Below are 22,905 nucleotides of genomic sequence, written 5' to 3' on the forward strand. Positions count from 1 at the left end.
ATAGGCTGAATGCCAATATGGGATTATTTTGCAGGGTTTTCTGGTTTAGCATCACAGCAGTGCTAGTAAATATAAAGAACTTGCTGTTAGTGATATTTTTACTTCATAAGACTGTACTTTGAATGTCCTTTTTTAATGTAAAAACTATTATAAATGCATAATTTAAAATTGTGTGTGAGGAGGGAGGGGCTGGGGGGGGGGGGGGGGTTCAAGGCTGTGAGCTTTACCAATGACGCCTAATACTTTTGCACCAGCCCTGGCTGCACTAGACACATGTGGGAAAGCAGGATTTTGGAGCTGTGCCTTTTTTTGGGTCCTGTAGCTCTCTCCAGTCTTGGCCAGGGCTTCGTTTTTCTTTTTAAGCTCTAGAAGAACAGCATAGATTAGTCTGGTCTTCCTTCGGGGAACCCTAAAAGCACTCGGCTAATGGGAATGCACTTGACTGGCGGGGGGTGGGGGGCGGTAGGGAGAAGTGAAAGCAAGCTACAGTCAGAGAAAAAGGGATGGGATGAGCCAAGAGGCCAAGGCTCCTCCAGCTCGAGAATGAAAAATCCCATTGGCTGCGGGGGCCAACTCTGCTCGCCTGTTGCTGATCGCTGGCTGTGCTTGATTCTGGTCTGGGTCCACACTTCCGCCACTACTTTATGCAGCATGGTCTTCTCTTCTCTTCTTCTTGCATGCACCACTTACATCACTTCCTGTTCCGGGCTGTGGGAGCAGGAAGAAGAAAGGGCCATGCTGCTGATGTTGACAGCTTCCTCTGTCAGAGGATAGGGGAGGGAGTGAGAGTGAGGGAAGAGAGGGTTTGAGTGACTGGGGGCGAGGGATGGAAGAGTGGGAAGGCTTCTGTAGACTGGACTTCCTTCCTGAAAGGGTCAGCTGGCTGTGGAACCAGAGAGTCTCCTGGAGTGGGGGGTGGGAGAGGGCTGTCAGTAAGCAGATGTCTTTTAGATAATGGCGTGTTAGTGCTGGAGCACTCACTGTGCGAGCATGTGAGCAGCAGCACAATGACAGAATGTCTGTTAGAGTGTGGATGTCTTTCTCTGTGGCACAGAAAGATACCCATACACACGCTTTCTCAGACACACCAATGCATTGAGAGCCAAGAGTGTGTGTGTGTTTTTCAGAGAGACACCCACACACACCTTCTCTCAGATACAAAGTGGGTGTCTGAAAGAATGTGTATGGGTGCTTGTGACTGTGTGTCTATTTAACACTGGCTGGCAGTGTGGTTGTCAACTGGTTCAAGAGCTAACTTGTTGGCAAGAGACTTTAATACCATACCAGGAATTCAAGATATCTATATTATCTATATATCTATAGACCTGGGGACAAATGGCAACCGATTGCATGGGTGGAAGAGGGGCCCGCAGCTCTTGTTTGCTCACCCCTAGTCTAGGGTGTGTTCTACTACTTATTTAGGAAAAAAGGTGAAATTTGTTGTAGACTTTTTGGCTCAATTCTGCCAGGCTCCACTACTTCCTTCCCCCACTTCCCTCTGTCACTCACCCCATCCCCTTCCTACTCCGTCATCCCCTTCCCCCACTCTAACTTCCTTTCCTTCCCACTCGTCTTCCATCCCTCGCCCCCAGTCACTCAAACCCTCTTCCCTCACTTTCACTCCCTCTCCTTTCCTCTGACAGAGGAAGCTGTCAACATCAGCAGCATGGCCCTTTCTTCTTCCTGCTCCCACAGCCCGGAACAGGAAGTGATGTAAGTGGTGCGTGCGAGAAGAAAAGACCATGCTGCATAAAGTAGTGGCAGAAGCGTGGACCCAGACCAAAATCAAGCACAGCCAGCGATCAGCAACAGGAAAGCAGAGTTAGCCCCCGCAGCCGATGGGATTTTTCATTCTCGAGCTGGAGGAGGAGGCTACTGCAGCTGTCATTTGTACTAGGGAGGAGGGGGTTTGTGATTGAGCGAGCCAGAGGGAGAGAGAACATGCGTGTGTTATTGACAGCAAGTAAGTAAGAGAGAGCATATTTGTGCAAGTGTGATTGACAGTATGTGTCAAACAGGCCGATACAATACAGTGCCCTCATTTAAATACTGAATCGCGCGCACAGAGTGGCCTGTGCTCGCCCGCTGTCCCGCGACTTTTACTGAATCGGCCTGAAAGTGAGAGAGCATGTGGGAGATTGAGAGACAGGTCAGAGAGATGACTGGTGTGTATATGTGTGAAAGAGAGAGAGACTGGTCAAGGAAGTGACTAGTATGGGTGAGAGAGAGAGACTGGTCAGGGAGGTGACTGGCATGTGAGAGACAGAAACTGGTCATGGGGTGTAATTGGTGTGTGTGTGTGTGTGAGACTGGTTGTGGGCCCTAAGGAAGAGGACTGTGAGGACAGAGCTTCAGCAGCCACTGTTGCTTTTGGTGAATGCTGTTGGCCTGCAAGGAAAAGGAGTAGGAGAGTTGCTGGAGAGGATAAGTAAAGGTAGCTTTAAGTTTATTTTTCTTGATTTACTGCCATTTTAATTAGTGGGTATTATGTGATGTCTGCTGTTTTGAAATACTGTATTGGTGTTTGAAGAATTTTTAATATTTTTTTTTAATTGTTGGATGTTATTCTGTTATCAGCTGTTTTGAAACATTTATTACAGTTTTATACTTGTTTCTGTGTGGGGATCTATAGCAGCTTGGCTTAGTCTGTTTTCGTAACAGGAGGAGTATTGGTGTTTAGGGCCTGGTTTAATATTTGTAGTGTTGCCTCTTCATAGGTAGGGTTTCCATAATGCAGGTGTAACTTTGTGCAGATTAATTTCTGGCATTATTGCAGATCCTGGGAGTGTGGTAGATGCTATATTTCTGTTTCCATTGCTCCAGTTTTGCACGGCATGCAGAGTGGCTTTTTGGTTTTCCATTCCACTTTGTCACCATGTTTATAATTTATTTTTATTTTTTTTATTTGAGTTTTTCTGTACCGGCATTCACGGAGATTCGTATCATGTCGGTTTACATAAAACGAGGGGTGATCAATACATTATAAACGTGCATAAATATAACATGAATATACATTTACAACTAATAACAAGTTATAACAAGTGCGTAGAAAAATCAGTTACAATAAAACAAGGATGGTTCTAACTGGGAGAAGAAGAAGAGGATGATAGAAGTTTAACAAGAAGTAGAACGTGCAGTGTAGTGTTTGGGGTAGAAATTTGTGGTCTTTCTGTACTTGGTGAGGGTAGGTTCTGTGTGTGTGTGACCGAGGTGAGGTATTTTACTAGCATGAGGGCATTTGTATCAATTTTATTTGTTGTGTTTTCTCAATAGGATATGCATTAGTGCTAAATTACTGTCTTTTCATAAGGAGGGCTATTGTGCCTGGTAGTAAAGGGAGTTTTTGCTTTTACTGAGATGTCATCAGAACCAGAATATCTTTTTTGTATGGTGAATTGTACAGGGTAATGCCCTAGATCTGCTCTGCACCCATTGTTGGGAGTTGAGGGGGTTTGCATGGTTACATTTAGCCATAAGGCAGTCACATGTTCAGTGTGTCACGCATATGAGAACCAACTGTCAGGTGTGTCCCGACCGAAAAAAGGTTGAGAACCACTGAGTTAAACTGTTTTCTCTTACTTTTATATCTCAGCCTATTGCTGCGGATGTGCCAAATGTCTTACCATTTAAAATCTTAAATAGTTATTTGAGTCAGAATAAACAGCTGCTTGAGAGAGTTTGGATTGTACTGACTGTGAGCACGCTCATTAATCTCTCCTCCCGCTTTTCTTATGTAGCAGTTCTGTCCTAATTGCTGCTTCTGTTAGATTCCTGATGAAAATGTGAAATAATGTTTTAATGACCATCACTTAACAGCTTTTCTGATTAAAAATATTCATGCTTTTCCTGTTAGGGTTGTCAAAGTACTTTGCATGCCTGAAAGACTTGTCTCATTTTGATTGGTTACACATTGCGTTCAGTAAACTACAATGTGGCCAGAACCAGATGGGACACATTTTATGTCCCTAAGGCTTTTATTCTGACAGTTACTGTATAGGGCATTAATTGATAAACTCGAAGTTTACTTGAACTATGTAGAATGTCTTACTACTGTGTAGCTGAAGGACTGAAATGTATATTTCAGAAGCTGATGTACAGTATTTCAGCTGTACCACTGGAACAACTGCATATCAGCTTTCTCATATACATTATTCCATAGATACAGTTGAATAAATAGTTTAGTTGCCATGTTAGTCTACTCAAATACATAGAAATAAATGTTAACAAACACAAAAATATAAAATGATATCTTTATATTGGATTAACATATTTCTTGAAAAGCAAATCAAAATACATTGGTCCTGGCTACAGAATTTAAAATAAAGAACACAACTTGTATTTCCAGAAATGATTGCTATAAAATCTAATGACTAATCTTCAGTCCATTTGAGCTTATCTGGATAATTTTGGTCTGGATTCAGTTCAGGATACTAGTATAGATGGCCTTCCTTGTTCCACTACTAAATGTATGCCATTTGTAAACCAGACTAACACAGCCCTTCAACTGACTCAATTGATTGGCTTCCCATTGATGTTTTTTGTTTTCTGACTTCCCAGTTAGGAAAGAAGGACTTGTAGAATGTAAATTATCATGCAATATATTCTGTGTTTCATATTTGTATCTTTGTATATTTAAAACACAAATGCTTCTGTGAAACTCATCCAAAAAGTTATGAAAATCTTTCCTTCCTTCCATTATGTATTTCCTTCCTCTGTATATTTGTTTTTAATGTGTTTTTCTTTTCTTGAATAGTCCCATTGTGACATGCTTTATTCTGTTTCTGCCTGTGCATGTGCACTATCCCCTGGCCTCATCCCGTATTCTTGCTGCTTATCCATTAAGCTCATTCCCATGTGCAATAGCAAAGACATCATTACAAAATGCAGAAGCTGAAATACATTAGGGGCCATGTTTAAACTGGACCTGCAAAATTCTTGAAAGTATGTTCTACAAATTCTAACCTGACTAGGTTACTTCAGCAAGAGGGGTAGAAAATCACTGTATGCTAGAATTAGATTTAAACAAGAATGATAATGCAGGAGACAATGCTGCTTTAAACATTAAAACATAACGTGGTCATGTAACCATGGTGTGAGATTCTATACATGGTCACTTTGTATAATGCAACTGAATATTAAACCAAAATAAATTAGTAAGTGACACGCTTGTAGGTGGTGAGCCCTTGGACCATTGTCAGACTGGTGCGACCTAGTTAATGCGAGCATGGATTAAGCCCCGACAGGTGGTGACTGTATTACAGGCTGCAGACAGGACAGGCAAGATCCAGACAAAAACGAAAAGCAGGCTAAGGTCAGGGCTGGAAAAGTTTTGGCAGAGATGAAAAACAAGCTAAGGTCTGGGCTGGCAGAGAAAGAGGCAAGCTAAGGTCAGGACAGTTAGCAAGCGAAGCACTGTCAAAGGTCCAGGCCTGGTCAGCAACAAGAAGTCAGTCCAAAGGCTAAACAAAACCAGGACAGGCGAGGAGACAGGAGCAGTGCGGTAAATAGCAAGGACTAGTATGGAGACAGAAACAGGTTAACGAGCTGGGAGATGAGCAGGAATAAGAAACTGGATCATAAACGACATCACCTTGGTAGAGGAATCCTAAAAGGACCTGTTGCTGAGGCTCTGGCTTGGTGCACTGAACTTCCTTTATATCTCAAGGCAGTGACAATGTCATCAGCCAGAACCACAGGAAGTCCCAGCTGCAGGACCTATAAAGGCTCAGAGATTCCTGTCTGCCTGTTAGTCGCTGGATGCCACATATCGCAGGGAGCTCTGTCGGAGGAGCTTGCGGCCAGGGGGCACCACTGGAGAGGTATGGATCATTACACTACGTAATAGGAGCATATCATACATGGCTACCCCATTTTTCAGTTCAATCCAGGTGCTTCATTATAATCATCTTGCTCCTTTATTATTCAAAATATCTTTTTCTTTGTATTTTGTTGTAATTGCAAATAAAAATTACACTTGGGGTTGTGATCATCTGGGACATTCCTATTCCAACAAATAAGCTTGATGCAAGAAAACTGAATGTTGTAGTCAAAGAGAAGCACAATAACAGCATTATTGATAGAGAAGTGTCAGTACCCAGTGACTATTGTGTAGGTTTTATGGAGAGAGAGAGAGAAGATACTCAAGAATCAAATGATGCAATCAGACATCAAGAAAATGTGGCAGAAAGAAAGAGACATGGTCCCAATTGTATTGGGTGCCACTGGCCTGATTAAAAAGAACTTCCAAGCGCATGTTGCCTACACATATAACACACTATGAACTCCAGACAGAAGATCTCTTTTGGCACAATGCAAGTATTAAAAAGTGCATTACCTGTGAATTTGAGAGACTGAGACCATACTCGACATACCCTGGGACAAGTGAGGTTTAGTCTTGTCCAGATATGTGCAAAATCAACCCATTTGGAAACATTAACCTCGAGAGGCGGGGTATGAGCTGAGAAAAACTGGATGGAGTCCATTTCTCTTAGCAGCTTCACCATGGCCTCTGAGTGCACCAGGATTGTTATCTTTATCAGAAGAATCTGCATTATTGCTACCAACATCATTAACCCTAGGGTGGGGACCTTGTTCCTTTCTCTCATATTTTAATAGTAGTATTCACCATGCTGAGATTTTATCCAGATATTATAAAATGAGGTCACCACTCGAAGGTACTCAGCAAGACTTGGTGAGAGAAACATGCTACATTCAATTTTTCTCTCACCTCAGACTTCAGAGTACCCCAAAAATTGGAAGAGGGGGGGGGCATGTTCTGTGGTGAGACAAAAATTGAATGGAGTAAACTTCTCACCAAGTCTTGCTGAGTACCTTTGTGGTAGCATCTGGACTAAATCTCAGTAAGGTAAATACTATAGCAGGAAAAAAAAATTCATACTGGACACACAACACCCAAGATGGGAAAAAAAAAATTGCCCACCCCTAGAATCAGCTTAGCTTAGCCAATGAACCATTGTGATTTGTGTTTTATATAGAATGATGGTATACATATAAGTGAACTAAAAAAAAAGTAGATGAGAGGTAAACTTAAATCTTAGGATGTAAGATTGGTAATTGAATAGTGGATCCCAGATAAGACAGATCACAGCCAACATAGAAAAAAATGGTAAAACAGATAAATGCAAGTTCTGTAAGACAGAACTCAAGGACATCCAGGATTCAGCGCTTGTGAATGGACATGGTCTTAGCTCCAGGGGCATCCCCTTTCTTACTGATCTGTGTGGGCTACAAAACACCTTCGAATTTTTATCTTTTTCTTTGTGAATATAGTGTAAACCCCACTGCAATGTATGGAGACATTTATCATTTTAAAAAACAGGCTTTCAGTATAAAAAAAAAAAAGAACCAAAAAAACCTTTGGGTAACGTGAGAAAGCCAGACAGCTGGGAAGTAAAATGTCACTGCAACGAAAGAATGATGCTGAAGCAGAGAAGAATCTTGTTCTCATTTCAGATGAGATGGCCCTCTATCTCTAAGGATATGTCTGCAGCAATTGGAGGACAGACTCAGCAAGCTCCAGTCTGCCCTAAATGAAATCATGGAGGGTCTGGAGGTTCAGGCTTAGAAACTTGTGGCCACCAAGCAAAGAACGTCTGTGCAAGAAAAATGCACAGATTAGATTAATCAATAGATTGCAGCACTACATACAGAAGGAAGATGCCCTACTGCTTGATAGAAATGAGGACCAGGAGAACAGGGGTTGACAGAATATTTTGCAGATAATAGGCCTCCCTGAGTTGGTAAAAGATCAGGACTACCTTTCTTTTTTTTGAGGTACGGCTGCCAGAAACGTTGGGCTGCTGGAGCAAACAGACCCAAAGTATGAACAGGTCCACCATGTTGGAATTTGCTGATTGCCCTAGAATGGTGATGGTGCATATCCTCAACTGCGAGAACAAGGTAAATCTTCTGCAAGCTACTATACTAAAGGCTCGTTGGAGTATGAGGGGAAGAAAATCATAATGTTTAATGATTTTTGAGCCAGAGTGATTGCACAGCATAGATAATTCTCCCCATTGTGCTCTGAATTATCCCAAAAGGGTATCAGATTTGCATTGTTGTTTCTGGCTAAGCTGAGAATTTACTACAAGGGACAAGTTCATTTCCTGACTACCACAGAGCAAGTAAATGATTTCAAATTGACTGATCAATAAAGAGATTTGAGAAGTGGAATGGATGATGCCAAATGACACTGTTTAATAGCAAGGGCTCTTGATCATTTTTCTTTATTTTGCAAGCTATTTGTTCAATTAATGATGTCAACAGCTGCTTTGAATTTTATTAAGCTGATCGTATTTTGAATATGGCTTAGGTTTTTTAACTTGAAATTCTAAACAGAGCTGCCAATTAGTTTGAGTGATATTAGTGACTGGCCTGCTCCAGAGATGATCAGTGTACTGTGAAGGTAGCATGTACTATGGAGAAAACATTTTTTTAATGTTGACTGTCACCGAATAGCATTTTCTTGGTATCTGTTGAAAGGTGTTATGAAGCGCGGCTCATGGGGGCCATCCCACAAGCTGCATCACTTTACCCTCGATGCCGATGGATCCTGCATGCGGCAATAACTCCAACCCCCACTGCCATTCAGTACTTTTTGTTACAATCATAAGCAATTTTTTTTTGTTTTAATTTGATAGTTTTTTAAAATTGTTTTCTTGCAATGGGTTGACTTCCGAAGATTTGCCTTAATTGGTTACTGGCTCTGTTATGCTGATATTAGGCTCCTTATTTCATCATTTTTAGAATGCAATATGGCAGTACACACATTAGCTAAGTTTTATGGTATAACTACTTGATCTGCTTACCTTGTATTATTATGGATCCGGTGTGGTTGGGGGGGAACTCTCCCCAGGGCACATCTTCTAGATAATTGGAGTTGGAGAAAGACGTTAAAAGAAGGGCTGGAAGATGGTCCCTTGGAATTGGAGGAAGTAGGAGGATTTATATTTGGGGATCACTGTGTATGGATGTGGTAAGGGGACTGTGGGGTAACTTGGGAGGGGGAAGAGTCACATGTGTAATGTTAATCATGTTAGGGTTGTTTTTTGCACTGATTCCATTTTGTTATCATCCTTTTTACATGTCAGATAGGAATGTTGTTCAGATGCCTGGGCTGGGAGGCATCAGGACATTTTTCTTCTTTGCGTCGCGCATTAACGCCTACAACATTGCAGAGGTACATGATTATTATAGATTATTACTAATATGAATATTGTGACCTTAAATATGAATGGTATTCATCTATATAAACAGAAAACAATACTGGATTCTTTTAAAAGGCAAAAATCCCAAATATTCTTTATACAAGAAACACATCTGTCAGATGTGGAGGATGCTAAATTGAGGAGGGACTGTGTGGGTTATTGTGATTACGCCTCATACTCTAGAAGGCATTGTGAAGTGGCCATATTGATGCACAAACAACTCCCTATTACAGTTGAAAAGACAATAAAAGATCAGGAGGGACACTGTGTACTGTTGCTGGGTAGTATGTATGGACATAAGTTTCTTTTTTTTTTTCGTCTCTATACACCTAATGTGTACAATTACTCTTTTCTTTTTACAGATTATAGCTAAGATATTACAGTTTCCAGGATATAAGATGGTGCTGGAAGGGGATTTTAATATTGTAGTGGACAATAGCATTGAACGTAATCCAGCTAAAACATTAAAAATTAGATAAGAGGTATAAATTTGATTTTGACTAAATTGAAATTTTAGATATTTGGAGGGTCTTGCATGCCACAGAGTTCAATTTTACCTTTTATTCATCACATCCACATAGCAGCTCTTCTAGGTTGGATTACTTGTTGATCTCAGAGGAACTTTCCTCATTGGTACAGGTGGCTAATAAGGTGTAATTACAATTTCTGACCATGCTTTGGTATCAGTTGATTAAACCTTGACAGTGCACAGTAGTGCATTTGATCGGAGGATGGACCCAGACTAAAGCAGGATGACAAATTTTGTAAATATATTCAAGATAAGTGGAAGGCCTTTCTGGAGTTTGATTAATCGGATGTCTCGTCCACTTTATTGTGGGAAACCGAAAAGGCTGTGATGTGTGAAAAGAAGTCTTTGTAGCCAAATTAAGCAAGTTGAGGGATGCAGAAATATGAAATCTGTAAAATAAATAAATAAATACATAAAAAACAATTAAAATAAAAAAATAAATAAAAGTACATAAAAATTAAAAAATCTTTTTACAGGAGAAGAGGAAGTATTTAACTCTGGAGCAAAAAGCAGCGTTGCAGCATGATAAATGGTTTAAGAAGACGTTTTTATTACATCTGAAGGCAACAAAATCAATGTATTATTTCAGATTTCAGTTGCTTTAAATATGCAACGCCAGTAAAATCAAAGCACATCTAATCCGCGAGTCGGGAATAGACAGTTATCACTGGGCTTTGCAACAAGGATGGCAATTGGCACAGGAGACATTATAAAAATGTTCTTAATTATGCTGTGTGTGATATGATAGGAATGGATTGATCTGGGAGGGATTCCTTTTTTTTTTTTTTATAAACTTGAGGGTTCCGAAGCTTTTTCGTGAACAAGTGGAGAGGTTAAGCAATCCTGTTCAGAGGAAGAAATCTTTAGAGTGATACAATCTTTAACCTCATTACTAGCCTCAGTCCTAGATGAAATGGGTAGTGAATTTTACAAAATTTTGTCTTTCAAATATTGCAATCACTATCAAAGTTGTACAGTTATGCACTGGAGCATGGATTTTTCTCATCTGAAATTAATCAAGCTTTAATTTTTCATATTGCCAAAAAAAAAGGTTAGGATTTGGCTGATGTAGAGGCTAATAGACCAATATCTTTGAACTTTAGATCAGAAACGTTTGGCTGCAGTTGTGGCAGCCAATTAAGCATAGTGGTTCCTCAATTAAGTCTTTGTGTCATATTGGCTTCATCAAAAGTCACTATTGTGTTAATATTTGCAATGTTAGCAGTGCTTTATGACAAGAATATTCATACTGAGAAGAGTGTCATTTTATTTATAAAAAAAAAAAAAAAATAGAAATGGTTACACACCTCATTGCTGGATTTTGAGAACCGATGTCAGAAAACGTGTATACAGAAAGGCATAATAAGGTGTCACAGAAATGGTATAAACACTAGAACATCACTGTATCAGAAAATCACTGGGAGATGACACTGAGAATTGTAGAGAACGAAGACGTGATCATCCAGGACATTCCTTTTCAGAGAGAGAAAAAGTTCAACCGGGAAAATTGGATGTTGTAGTCAAAGAGAAAAGCACAAGAACAGCATTGCTGATAGAGGCGTTGGTATCAAGCGACTATTCTGTCGATCGTATAAAGGCAAAGAGCCTCAAGTATCAAATAATGCAATCTGAGACCATGAAAATGTGTCCATACATTGCCCAGGGATGAAAGCTTCAGCACTAGGCTAATGATGGTGGTAGCAGTAAGGCAGATCCTTCTGGTGAAGACAATGACCCTGATGCAACTATAGGACATGAGGACCTTGTTCATGGACCTACTGTAGCAGGAGTCAGACTGCGCAATTTAAAGGAAAAACTAAGAAATAAGGTTAAAAAAAAAAACCCAAAGAAAAATCACTTTCTTGCATTTTTAAGTTATATTGTGTCTTGGGTGAATTTCTTCCAAAAACATGGGCAATAAATCCTAATAAAATAAATAACTGATCATTGGCCGGCTCATTTGTGTCTTAAGTGTACAAAATGATGTCCAGTTCATTGTGTCTTACATTTCTCTAGCTAACCTCTGGACTTTTGGTCACGGGGAATTTCTGTTCCAGAATATTTAAAATTCTGCTTATAGTTTTCCAAATAACACAATATAATCGCTGTCTCTTTGAGAAGTAATTAATTTACAGTGCAATGCAGAGGAAAGTTATTACTCAGATACAGAATTTTAATATCTTTATGCAGAATCCCCTCAGATAATGTAAAAATACATCATAAGGCCTAGCCCTTCCCCAGATCTTTCTCCCCTACCCCCCCTGTGTGTTCTCTTTCTCCTCTCTCTCTCGCTCGCTCTCTCTCCCTCCCCAGTTTCAGCGATCCCCACCCTCCATCTCAGGCTTTACCTCCCTTCCCCCTCCCCAACACATACACCCCCCGCCAAGTTTAAAAAATTAAATCAAACCTCCCAAGCAGACCAGCCTCCAGTCCAACTATTACTTTGGGAACAGCCAGCAGTGACAATGAGTGAGTTTGCTCAGCGCTCCCTCACTGCTGTGGCTAAAGTGGTGGCAGCAAGTTGGATGGTTGCTGCCAGCTTGATCAACTTTTGCTGCCGGAGGGAGGGAAGGAGGCACCTGCAGAGTGAAGGAGAAAGAAGCTGACAGTGTGTTAAAAAAAAAAAAAAAAAAAAAAAATTAGTTGTGGCTTGAAGGCCTCCTTTCTCTTCCAGGCCCGCACCAACACTGCAGTTATATCCCATCTCTGCTAGGTGTGTGGGCTGATGTTCCTCTGGCTGGCTGCCTCCTGGTTCCCCATAAATTCTGCACACAAAATAGAAAACGCTGGATGAATTCTACATTTTGCAGTTATCCCCCAGGAGTTGACTTTTTCTGTCCGTCCTTGCGGGCTGAGACACCTGAAAGGCAAATGACATGCCTCTCTCTCTCTGGTGGTTTCTCAGCCCTGTACCTTTCTGTAAGGAGTCCCCTATCGGAATTAGTTTATGTATTTATTTTTGATGTTGGATGCCTCTGCCATTTCTTGTAATGAGCTTACCACAGCAAATTTCTCTCCCATTTCTGTTCCAGGTGCCCCAGAGGTTGCTTTTGCACCACAAATATGCACTTAACTTTTAGAGAAGAGGGACGTGGCAAGCAGCTGCGATCCATAGTCTGAGTTCTCCCTGAGCCCTCATTGAGGTGGATGCGCCTCCTTTTTGGAGGCATCTGTGCCGGTGGGACCAGACAGGAGCAGTCTCTGCATCGGTTTTAATGAACTGCAGATCAGCCCTTAGTCTGCTAATCTCCCTTCCCTAAGCCAGGCAGTGTGCACATAAAGGGCAACCTCAAAGCTTCTACATAGTTTGTCTGAAATCTGCAGAGCCACAGATATTGCATTGTACTATTCCCTTCATCTGCTGCGAGAGTGTATTCCAATTATAGAAAGAAAAAAATATTCCAGGAACTTTTTGACTGAAATTTCCACCGCCAAGCGGGGCAAGCTGGAAGGTCTATATTCTTACAAAGCTTCAGCTGCAGGCGCCAGATAAAGCTAGAAAGGAAAAGGTTCTGCTCAGAAAAAGATTGTACTAACAAGCAATTTACCCTAATTCTGGTGGATTTCTCTTTAAAAAAAAAAAATTTTAGAAGAAATGAGGGTCTAGCCTTCTCCTGGAAAGCAAGTGAGAATAACCACAAGCACCACTTTATGCAAATGAGTTGTGCAGGACAAAAATGAAACTGCCATTCATAAAAGCATTGCAGTCCTCATCCTCCCAAGTTCATCAAATATCATTCCTACAGTATATATTGTAAGATTACTCTCCTAGTATCTAATGTTTTACTCTTAAAATGACTAACATAAAAAGATGCAAATCTAAACTATTTCCACAGGTGAAAAATTACAAGTTCCATATAGACTTCCACACTGCCCTTTATAATGGCAGCAGGTCATCTTAGTTAGATTTTTTTTAAAAGCATTTGACATGCAAACATATGTAGTCTTTCTAGAGACGATATTCAAAGCTGGCCATGTAGATAACTTAGCCGATTAAAACTAATTCAGCTAAGTTAAGATGTATATTCAGCGGTACAGCAAAGCCACTGAATATACATGTATATGTGCGCACTTTGCCGGATAAGTCTACCCAGCTAAGCTTAGACCTGCTTTATGGCACATCTAAACTTGGATGTAAACTTATGCAGCTAACTCCGAATATCTGTAGTTAGTCGTATAAGTTATATGACTAACTTGCTCCTCCCAGTACACGCCTATTTTTTTGTGCATGTAACTTTTACCGCTGAATGTAAACGCAGATATAGTGACCGCTACTTAACCACATAAGTCTCACTTATCTGACTAAATAGCGCTGAACACGCCTTGAATATTGGACCAAATATCCTCTGTCAGTGGTCCCTGAAGCAGAAATTAACCAATATTGAACAATATTATTTACCTAGAGAGAGACACACACAAACCCCTTATACACTCTGTACATACATCATTTATGTGTATATTATCTAGCTATATCAGTTTACTGTCTTCATTAAAATCCTGTCTCCCCTTATAACCTCTGAGCTGGTCACCCAGTTCATTTAGATTTCTATCACATATAGCCAGAGGTCCTGTACTCTCCTCACACCTTTCACATGCCCACAACACTTAGAATCCCTGTTTCTTTATGCTGCTACACCGGTCCAAACTAGTGGGGTAACTCTACCAATTAGCAGATAGAGGTAGGACACACCTTTTCGATTTAAATCATCACTTGGTTTATAGGCTTGTGCTACACTAGCAATAGTCAGTATTTCTTGTCTCCAGCAGATGGTGGGGACACGCTGGACTGGTGCTTTAGTATTCCTTGGCTCCCAGGTCCCTGGCATTCGGGCCCGGTCTCTGATGGAGCTCGCTCCCGGGGCAACAGCTTGCATGCTGTTTTCCCTGGTGCAGCAAGTCTTGATCCTAGCTCTCAGGGTTCCCTACCATGGCAGAGGGTTTACAGAGACACAAGCAGGGTAAGGGCCTTCTCTTTTCTGGAGACCCTTTGAGCAGGCATAAATATTCACCATTGTGGTGGGATCTGCAGCTTTCGGGGAACTCAGCCTGCCCTGATAAGGTCAAACGCCTCCGACCTTTTTCTTTCCCTAAGGTATGTTCGGACAGGGACCACTGCTATTGTAGAGACAACCGGCCCTTAAAAGGGGATTTCCATAGCCTGATGGGAATGTTTTTGGAGACAGGCACTGACGCTTTTCAGAGAGAGCTGGAACTTTTAATAGTTTGTCCCACACATGAGAGAACCCAGAAGACAGAGGTAAGCAAATGGCTCTGCTACCTTATCAGTGTGCATTGGCAATGCCAGCCACCAGTTTGGGATATCCAGTACAGCCACATATTTACATTCATACTGATACTAATTAACCAATATTGAACAATATTTACCTAGAGAGAGACACACACAAACCCCTTTTACACTCTGTACATACATCATTTATGTGTATGTTATCTAGCTATGTTGCCTCTCAGCAATCAACAACCTACTCGCCAGCCTCAACCTGGTTTTAAACACTAGCAAACCTGAAATCCTCCTTATAGCTCCTGAAAATTATGTCCCAACCACCTCTCCTACAGCTAGCCAATATCCTGATACCTCCATGAACCTCACTTCGCCACAAGTAAGAGACCTGGGTGTACTTCTAGACAACAGACTCAGCCTCAACAAGTTCGTAAATAACACCACTAAAGAATGTTTCTTTAAATTACAAGTATTAAAGAAACTAAAGCCACTACTACTCTACAGAGACTTCCGCCTAGTCCTACAATCCATCATACTCCCGAAACTGGACTACTGCAATTCTCTCCTTCTGGGCCTTCCCGCTTGCACCACCAAACCACTTCAGATGGTCCTGAACGCCACGTCCAGAATTCTCACAAACACCAAAAAAAGGGATCATATCACCCCCATCCTCCAGCACCTCCATTGGCTACCGATTTAAATACAGGATTCAGTTTAAAACCATGATGATGATACACAAGGCCATACATAACATCTCCCCTCTCAACTTAACTTTTCAACTCCAATTACACATCTCCAAGAAACCGACTAGAAGTGCGTACAAGAATATGCTAATCACCCAGCCAGCAAAAACCTCCCTGAGGAAACGCGCACTATCTACAGCGGGCCCTATACTCTGGAATTCGTTACCTCCAGACCTTTGCCTTGAACCTTGCCACAGTTCATTCAAAAAGAAACTAAAGACATGGTTTTTCTCACAAGCATTCCCAGAGTGCTAAGGGCAGGAAGAATGACAATTTCAGCATAATCCTTGACCCCCAGCCCCTTCTGTACTTAAGTTACTGAAGAGTTCGTTATTGAAATTTTAACTTATTTATGATTGTTCTCTGTAAGCTCCTCTAAGTTCCTCTATGCGCCTTCATATTAATTGTTAATTTGTTTCCATGTAAACCGCCCCCGAGGCGACAGTTTCTTCCTTGTAAACCGGTGTGATATGTATATTATACAGGAACATCGGTATATAAAAACCAAAAATAAATAAATAAATACTAGTTAGAGGCCCTTGGGGCTGACCAAGCAACCATGGGCAGAAAAGCTTTTTTTATGTTCATATGTGCACAGGTGATTTAAACCCAGCAAGGCCATGTGTTCAGCACAGGGCTTATTTCAGAGGGCATCTTGTTACAGCGTTATGAAGGCCTACAGTTTAAGCCATACACGGAGGGCCTGTTGTACTCTCTCATTCCTTGTGTGTTTGTGGGAAAGTTCCCAGGCCCCAAGTAAAAAGTATCACTTGCACCTCCCTCAGGTTCCTTGAGTCTCAGTCCTTCTCAGTCCCAGCTCTTAAAACACTTTGTATGGGCAAATAAAGGAGCTAGTTCTTGAGTGTTGAAGTCTAACAGCCTTACTGGGATCCTTTCTTCCTCTCCCTGGAGACCTTCCTTGCAGGAAAGAATGGCTAGTAAATCTTGGGCTCTTAGGCCGCCTCAGCCAGATTCCCTTATAGTCAGCAGGGGAGCTGATCATGGTGGAGGATAATCCCTTGGAAAACTTTGAATAAGGAGAATTTGACTCTGGAGGGGTACTGCTCCATCTTTAGATTATTCTGGAAAATGGGACTTGTTCTCTCTTGTACTTTGGGTTGATGCCATGGTATTGACTGTGGACCACAAGAGAGGACAGCAGGTTCAAAATTTGAGGCCAGTCTTAGTATGTTTTCCCTTTTAGGGCTACTGTTTGGACAAGGTCATGGAGGGCTGAGTCCCACTAATTCACAGACTCCCAGAGGATAGTATCCACTGGCCTCTGCACTGTTTGGTCATGGTGACCTTGGCGATGTCAGATCATCAGCTCAGGGAGATGATACTCTGTCAGATGTTGATCAGCCCTGCTTAGGGAGGTCTTTTGCCCACAGCAACTCTGGTAGGCAGCCAGTTATGGTGGCCCTATTGTGTGTGATTCCTTACTCTATCAGGCCAGTGCTTCTAGTCATGGTATGAGTTGGGTGGTCCCTAGAGGTTGCCATTCCTTTGTTCCAGAGCTTTCATGGTGTTTTCCATGTGTGTCAACCTCCAAGAGTGAGTGGCAAAGGGAGATTTAGAGTTTAATAGCTGTGATCCAGCACCACAAAAGGCTCTTGGTTTTGGTCAGTTCTGCTATTTGGTAGTCCAAATGAAATAGGCTGGTCTCCTCTAGCACTCTTTCAATCAGAAGGGGATCGACAGATGTCTTGGGATACCCCCTTTAGAATGGAAACCTTTGCTCCATCAGTCTGGTGGCGAGGCATGAGGAGTTCTTCTTTTCCTTGGACCTTTTAGTAGTTTCTGTTGAAGATCTGGGAAGATCTCTAAAGGTTTTGTCCCTTTGTGTTTTGTATTTGAGGGAAACATTTCTGCTTTTGACTTCTATTCTTTGGACTTGTCTCAGCAGCAAAGTCCTTCACTCAAGGGTCGAAAGGATACATCCCATCTTTTTTTCAATCATATTTTGGCTTTGAAGGCTATGGGAATGCCTGTCAACTTCATCCAAGGAGGCTCAGATACTCAGCCTTGAGCTAAGTGCTAAGCTTCTCAGGAAGTCTGGTGCCTTCCCAGTCTCTGGGTTTGCTGGGGGTCTTGTCTTGATCCCAGGATAGGCAAAGCTTCCCAACTCAGGTGAGAGTCAGTAAATGGTTAGCTCAATGTGAGACATCCCACGGAGGACCATCACAGTCACAGACCTTCATTGCTTTTCATATAATCATAGGTTCTATTTCATTATTTTTATGCAAATAAAATGTCATCTTATCTTTCAATGGTTGCTTGTTAAATTGTAATCCCAAGAGTCCCAACATGTGTCGTTTTTTGAAATAATATTCTGCATTAGGGGATTATATTCAACCGATACATTCCTTTTCTGTTGATGTTCAGAAATGTTTTTTGCTGGGTTATTATATACATTAATCTAGTTCTAATCTATGTGTATATTTATTTATTTATTTTATTTTTTAATTTTTATATACCGGAATTCCTGTATACAATACAAATCAGTCCGGTTTACATTAAACAATAAGATACCCTGGATGGGATGTTCCACCCTGGGCTTATTACAAGAAACATAGATTGGGACACACAGTTTAGAACTAGATTATTGCATAAATGTTTCAAATTAAAACCACACAAATCCTCTCAAAATACAGATAAATTCTTATTTTCAAAAAACATTTTTTTTCTTTAACCTTTAAAACATAGCTTTCCCCTGTCTCCCTAGCCCTACCCCTACCCTACGTTTTTTCACAGTTCTGTACCATGCATGCTAGTGCATTATGGAACTTTTTTCTTTTGAAACAGAATTAATCTGTAGAGGGCAGTAGGGTTGAGACTAAGGAAATTGGGAAATTGATCACTTTTCCAAAGTTGACTGGGTCGGCAGGCAGTACTATATCTCAACACTGAAAGAGAGGTTGACTACTCAAGTCTCTTGTGTGCCTTGACATGGTGAAGCAAAGCGGTAAAATTGTGGCCATTAACTTTCAAACATAATCCTATGGGAACTGATAGGATACATACCAGAATTCTAAAGCAGCAGCTGACTGTAGCCTCTCGCCACTCTGTTCGGTTTATTACTTGAAACATGAAAGGCTCCAAGAGCCTGAAAAAGAGCAGGTGTACCATTCCACCATTCCACGAGGGAGGGGGACAAAAAAGATGCATGGCCAATACCTTGGGCATTTTTTAAAAGTTGGCAGTTCAATACGAAAAATCTTAGGGAGCTGATGCATCTGTTGCAGGATGGAGAGAATACCATCTCCCCCTTCTCATACTGCAACTGTCTTAATACCAGTTTTCCTTATTCAGAAATGTATAAAAAATATCGTATTGCTCTATTATTTCTTTGTCTGCTGTAAAACCATGGTACAGTCTATTTAGAAAAGATTACTGTGAGAAAGCAGTATTTCATGTAATACATTTTGCTACTTAATTTGTTTGGATGTTTTAGCTCCAGCATCTTCATTAATTGAGGATGAGTGATTCAGTTTGAATTAGGTAATGGAAATTTGGGTTAATTTGACATAATTGAACCTTTCCCAGTTCAGGTTAAGATATAATCTTGGCAACGCAACTGTTTTCAAGTTTTATGAAGTATCTAATCAGGTAGAAAATTAGGAACAAAAATGATCATGTTCTGATATTTATATATTATAACAGAATACCATTAGAGTTGCATCTTTCACTCGGAAATCTTTCTACAATTAGGGACTCCTGTATTTTTATATCATTTTTGTGGTCGCTTTGGTGGTGAATAAGGGAGGTCTGTTGACTTCTGCTTAAAATTTTCCTTCAGGCTGCTAACAGTATGTGAAGTTCAGTGGTATATTAAGGGAAGGATCGGGAGGACAGTCCATCCCGGGTCTGTGGCCGTGAGCGAAGCCCATCGCGCTCATGGCAGAGGAGGGAGACCATCGGGCCGCTCACGGTAGAAGAGAGCGGCCGGATAGCTGCAGGCAGCTGAAGAGGGAGAGGGCCAGAATGACTGCACGTGAGCCTTTTGTGATTGGGAGAGGAAGGAAGGTGGGAGTGTGTATGTATGTAAAAAAATTGGGAGCCTCTGTGTGGGAATGAGGGGCTGTGTGTGAGAGAACGGGAGCCCCATGTGAAGGAGAGTGTATGAATGTGTGCAAGAGGGGGGAGGGCTTGTCTGAGGGAGAGGGGAAACTGAGATCACTGTGGGGGGGGGGGGGGAAGGGGAAGTGAAATTGGGGGGGGGCGGGTGCCTAAGGAAGTATCCATCCTGGGTGTCAAATTCTTTAGGTTTGCCACTGGTGAAGTGGATCTATTGTTCAGCTGTGTAATAATAATTAAGACAAAATTTAAATCAAAGCAGTTATTACCTACAGGGAAGACTGTTTTGAGACATCACAATCGACCTTTTTCTAAGATTTGTCAATGACTGTAACAGAATGGTTTTCCCAGTCTTTTTGTGACTGATGTTTTGCTAATTAACCAATTTAGCCATTTCTGGCAAAGAGTATTGATATTTAATTTAAAAATATTTATATATGCAGTCCCAGGATGTTTTCAATACAGTTGAAAGCACAAACTGCAATGTATAACAATAATACAAAAAGTTACTCTGTATACATACACATACCTTTTTTTTTTTTTTTTTTTTTTTTTTTTTTTTTACATTTAGTGTGGATATTTTGATTTTTAACAAATGTAGCAGAATGAAATGAGAATAGATTGGTCATTTCAGGATCAATGAGCCTCAAACTACTGTAATGCATTACTGAAGATGCAATTTTACAGAGCTCGCTGATGTGCCCGAGTGTTCGGTACAAGAAGGGGTATTGGAGTCGCACAGTGTTTCGGTGCATTGACTGATTCTAGAAAAGCTTCAAATAGATGACAACTGCCAGCTGTTGAAAAGGCGAATAATCAGAAAAACTGAGACTTAACTGTGATACCCTAGAAAATGTTTGCATATTACTGTTGTGACAAGTGGCTCCCAAAACAAGTCTTCATACACAGTTGACATACATTGAAAAGACTTAATGCCTGGAGGACAACATGAGCCCTACCAGAAATGGAGTCAACCTAGATTTGGGTTATGATTGAAAGAGACCATCAAAATATGACAAGTGAAATGCTTATCATATGCCACACCAGGCATGTAGGAATCGAGACGTCCCCTTTCAATGTGTATTCTTGCTTGTAAAGATGGCTACACTTCTAGCGAAGAGACACTTTATATTCTAGTTTTAGAATTGCTTAAAGGCGATATTTTGCACATAAATTTCAAGTTTTTTAATTCTCTTTGGGGTACATTTTCTAAATCTGCGCACGTACTTTTGTTCACGCACCAGGCGCGAACAAATGTACGCCGGATTTTATAAGATACGCGCATAGCCACGCGTATCTTATAAAATCCGGGGTCAGCGCGCGCACAAGGGGGTGCACATTTGTGCAACTTGCGCGCACCGAGCCCTACGCGCGCTGCCCATTCCCTCCGAGGCCGCTCCAAAATAGGAGCGGCCTCAGAGGGAACTTTCCTTCTACCCCCCCACCCCGCACCTTTCCCTCCCTTCCCCAACCTAACCCAACCCCCGGCCCTATCTAACCCTTCCCCCTACCTTTGTAGGGGGAAGGGTTAGATAGGGCGCACAAGCAGCGAGCTGCTTGTGCGCCATCACTCAACCCGGGGCTGGTCTGGAGGCCTCGACCATGCCCCCAGGCCGGCGCCCCGCCCCCCCCCCCCCCCCCCCCGGAACACCCCAAAAATCTCGCCGCCCACCTGGCACGCCCCTTTGCGAAGCCCCGGGACTTACACGCGTCCCGGGGCTTGCGTGTGCCGCCGAGCCTATGCAAAATAGGCTCAGCGCACGCAGGGGGGTTTTAAAAGGGTTACAAACATAACTTATGCGCGTAACCCTTTTAAAATCCGACCGTTAGTGTATCAATTCTGTTACTGATCTTTGTGTCATTTGCAAGAAGGTATAACCATCTTCAATATTGTACTGCTACTACTTAACATTTCTATAGCACTACACAACATACGCAGAGCTGTACAAACAGACAAAAAGACAGTCCCCTGCTCGGTAGAGCTTACAATCTAATAAGACACAAAGGACAAGAGATGGGGTATAAAGCAAGACAGTATTTAAAAAGAAAAGTTAGTTAACAAGACTAAAAGCAGATAACTAGGCGTAAGATTTAAAAGCAGTTTCAAAAAGGTGGCTTTTTAGATGGGATTTAAACATGGCAAGAGAGGGAGCATGAAGCACCAGTTCAGAAAGACCATTCCAAGCAGACAGCGCAGCCAGGTGGAAAGCACAAAATGTTACCCTGGGACAGGGGCCCTCTCACAGGAGTCTATAGGCACACATTCCAAAATTGGGGCTACTATTCTTTTCTCTTCCCATACAGTTCCAATAGTCCAGTACCTACAGGATTGCCGATAAGGGGGGAGGATTACCTAGGGCCCAGTAGGTGTTATCTTCCAGTCTCTGTATTAGTTGGTAATGATCACATTGGAAACAGATTGGTGTTCCAACACAGTTTTACTGATGAACTTCCTTACAGATGGTACATTTGTAGTCCCTCTTCTGGTATTTATCTAGGAAGGCAGGGCTCACACTCTGTCCCAGGGCTAAGTCCTTGCACAGTTCCAATCTGCTCAAGGTGTCAATTCTCCAATAGGGAAGATAGACCTCCAGACCCAAGGCTGTGGGTGCTTTCTAAAATAGGTTTTCCACATGAATAAGCATAGGTGCCAGTAAATCAGATGGAACATTCTGTAGATGGATGTTCCAACTTAACATTACTGCAGATTTTCTAATGTAATCATGTGATGCCATACACATTAGATCCTGATTTTATTCCTGTCCACAATTTGTGTACAAACTGTTACTCTTTCTTGGGATGTGTCCCTTCATACTAGGTCCTGAGATTTTCTTACCCACTAGAGCTCAGAATAATATGAATCCTAGATGTGATGTGGTGGAATCACTTCAAAACAATACCTGAAGTCCAATTTTCAAAAAACTAAGTCGTCGTCATTTCTCCCAGGGCAAAGTCTCTAGTGGGGGTCTTCAGCTGCACACACAATTTCTTACTCATGATTCTCCTTTCCAGATTGTAAATTTAAATTTTTCAGACTGAAAGATCCAGGCAGCAGGGAAAATATCAGCTTTTCTCCTTTCCCCAACTCTT

General features: G+C 41.6%; 1 protein-coding gene across 6 annotated transcripts in view; it reads left to right on the forward strand.

The window, feature by feature from the left end:
* Nucleotides 1–22,905, forward strand: part of HPCAL1 (hippocalcin like 1) — a 375,495-nt gene that overhangs the window by 260,778 nt on the left and 91,812 nt on the right. The window contains exon 1 of one of the 6 annotated variants that reach the window (XM_029595870.1): nucleotides 7,795–7,920. The exons of the other annotated variants lie outside the window; for them this stretch is intronic. The gene's annotated coding sequence lies outside the window, so the exon portion shown is untranslated. Of the gene's footprint in view, nucleotides 1–7,794; nucleotides 7,921–22,905 lie in introns of those variants that run through there. 6 annotated transcript variants of the gene reach the window in all.

Source organism: Rhinatrema bivittatum, chromosome 3 (genome assembly GCF_901001135.1).
Source record: "Rhinatrema bivittatum chromosome 3, aRhiBiv1.1, whole genome shotgun sequence".
Lineage (NCBI taxonomy): Eukaryota > Metazoa > Chordata > Amphibia > Gymnophiona > Rhinatrematidae > Rhinatrema > Rhinatrema bivittatum.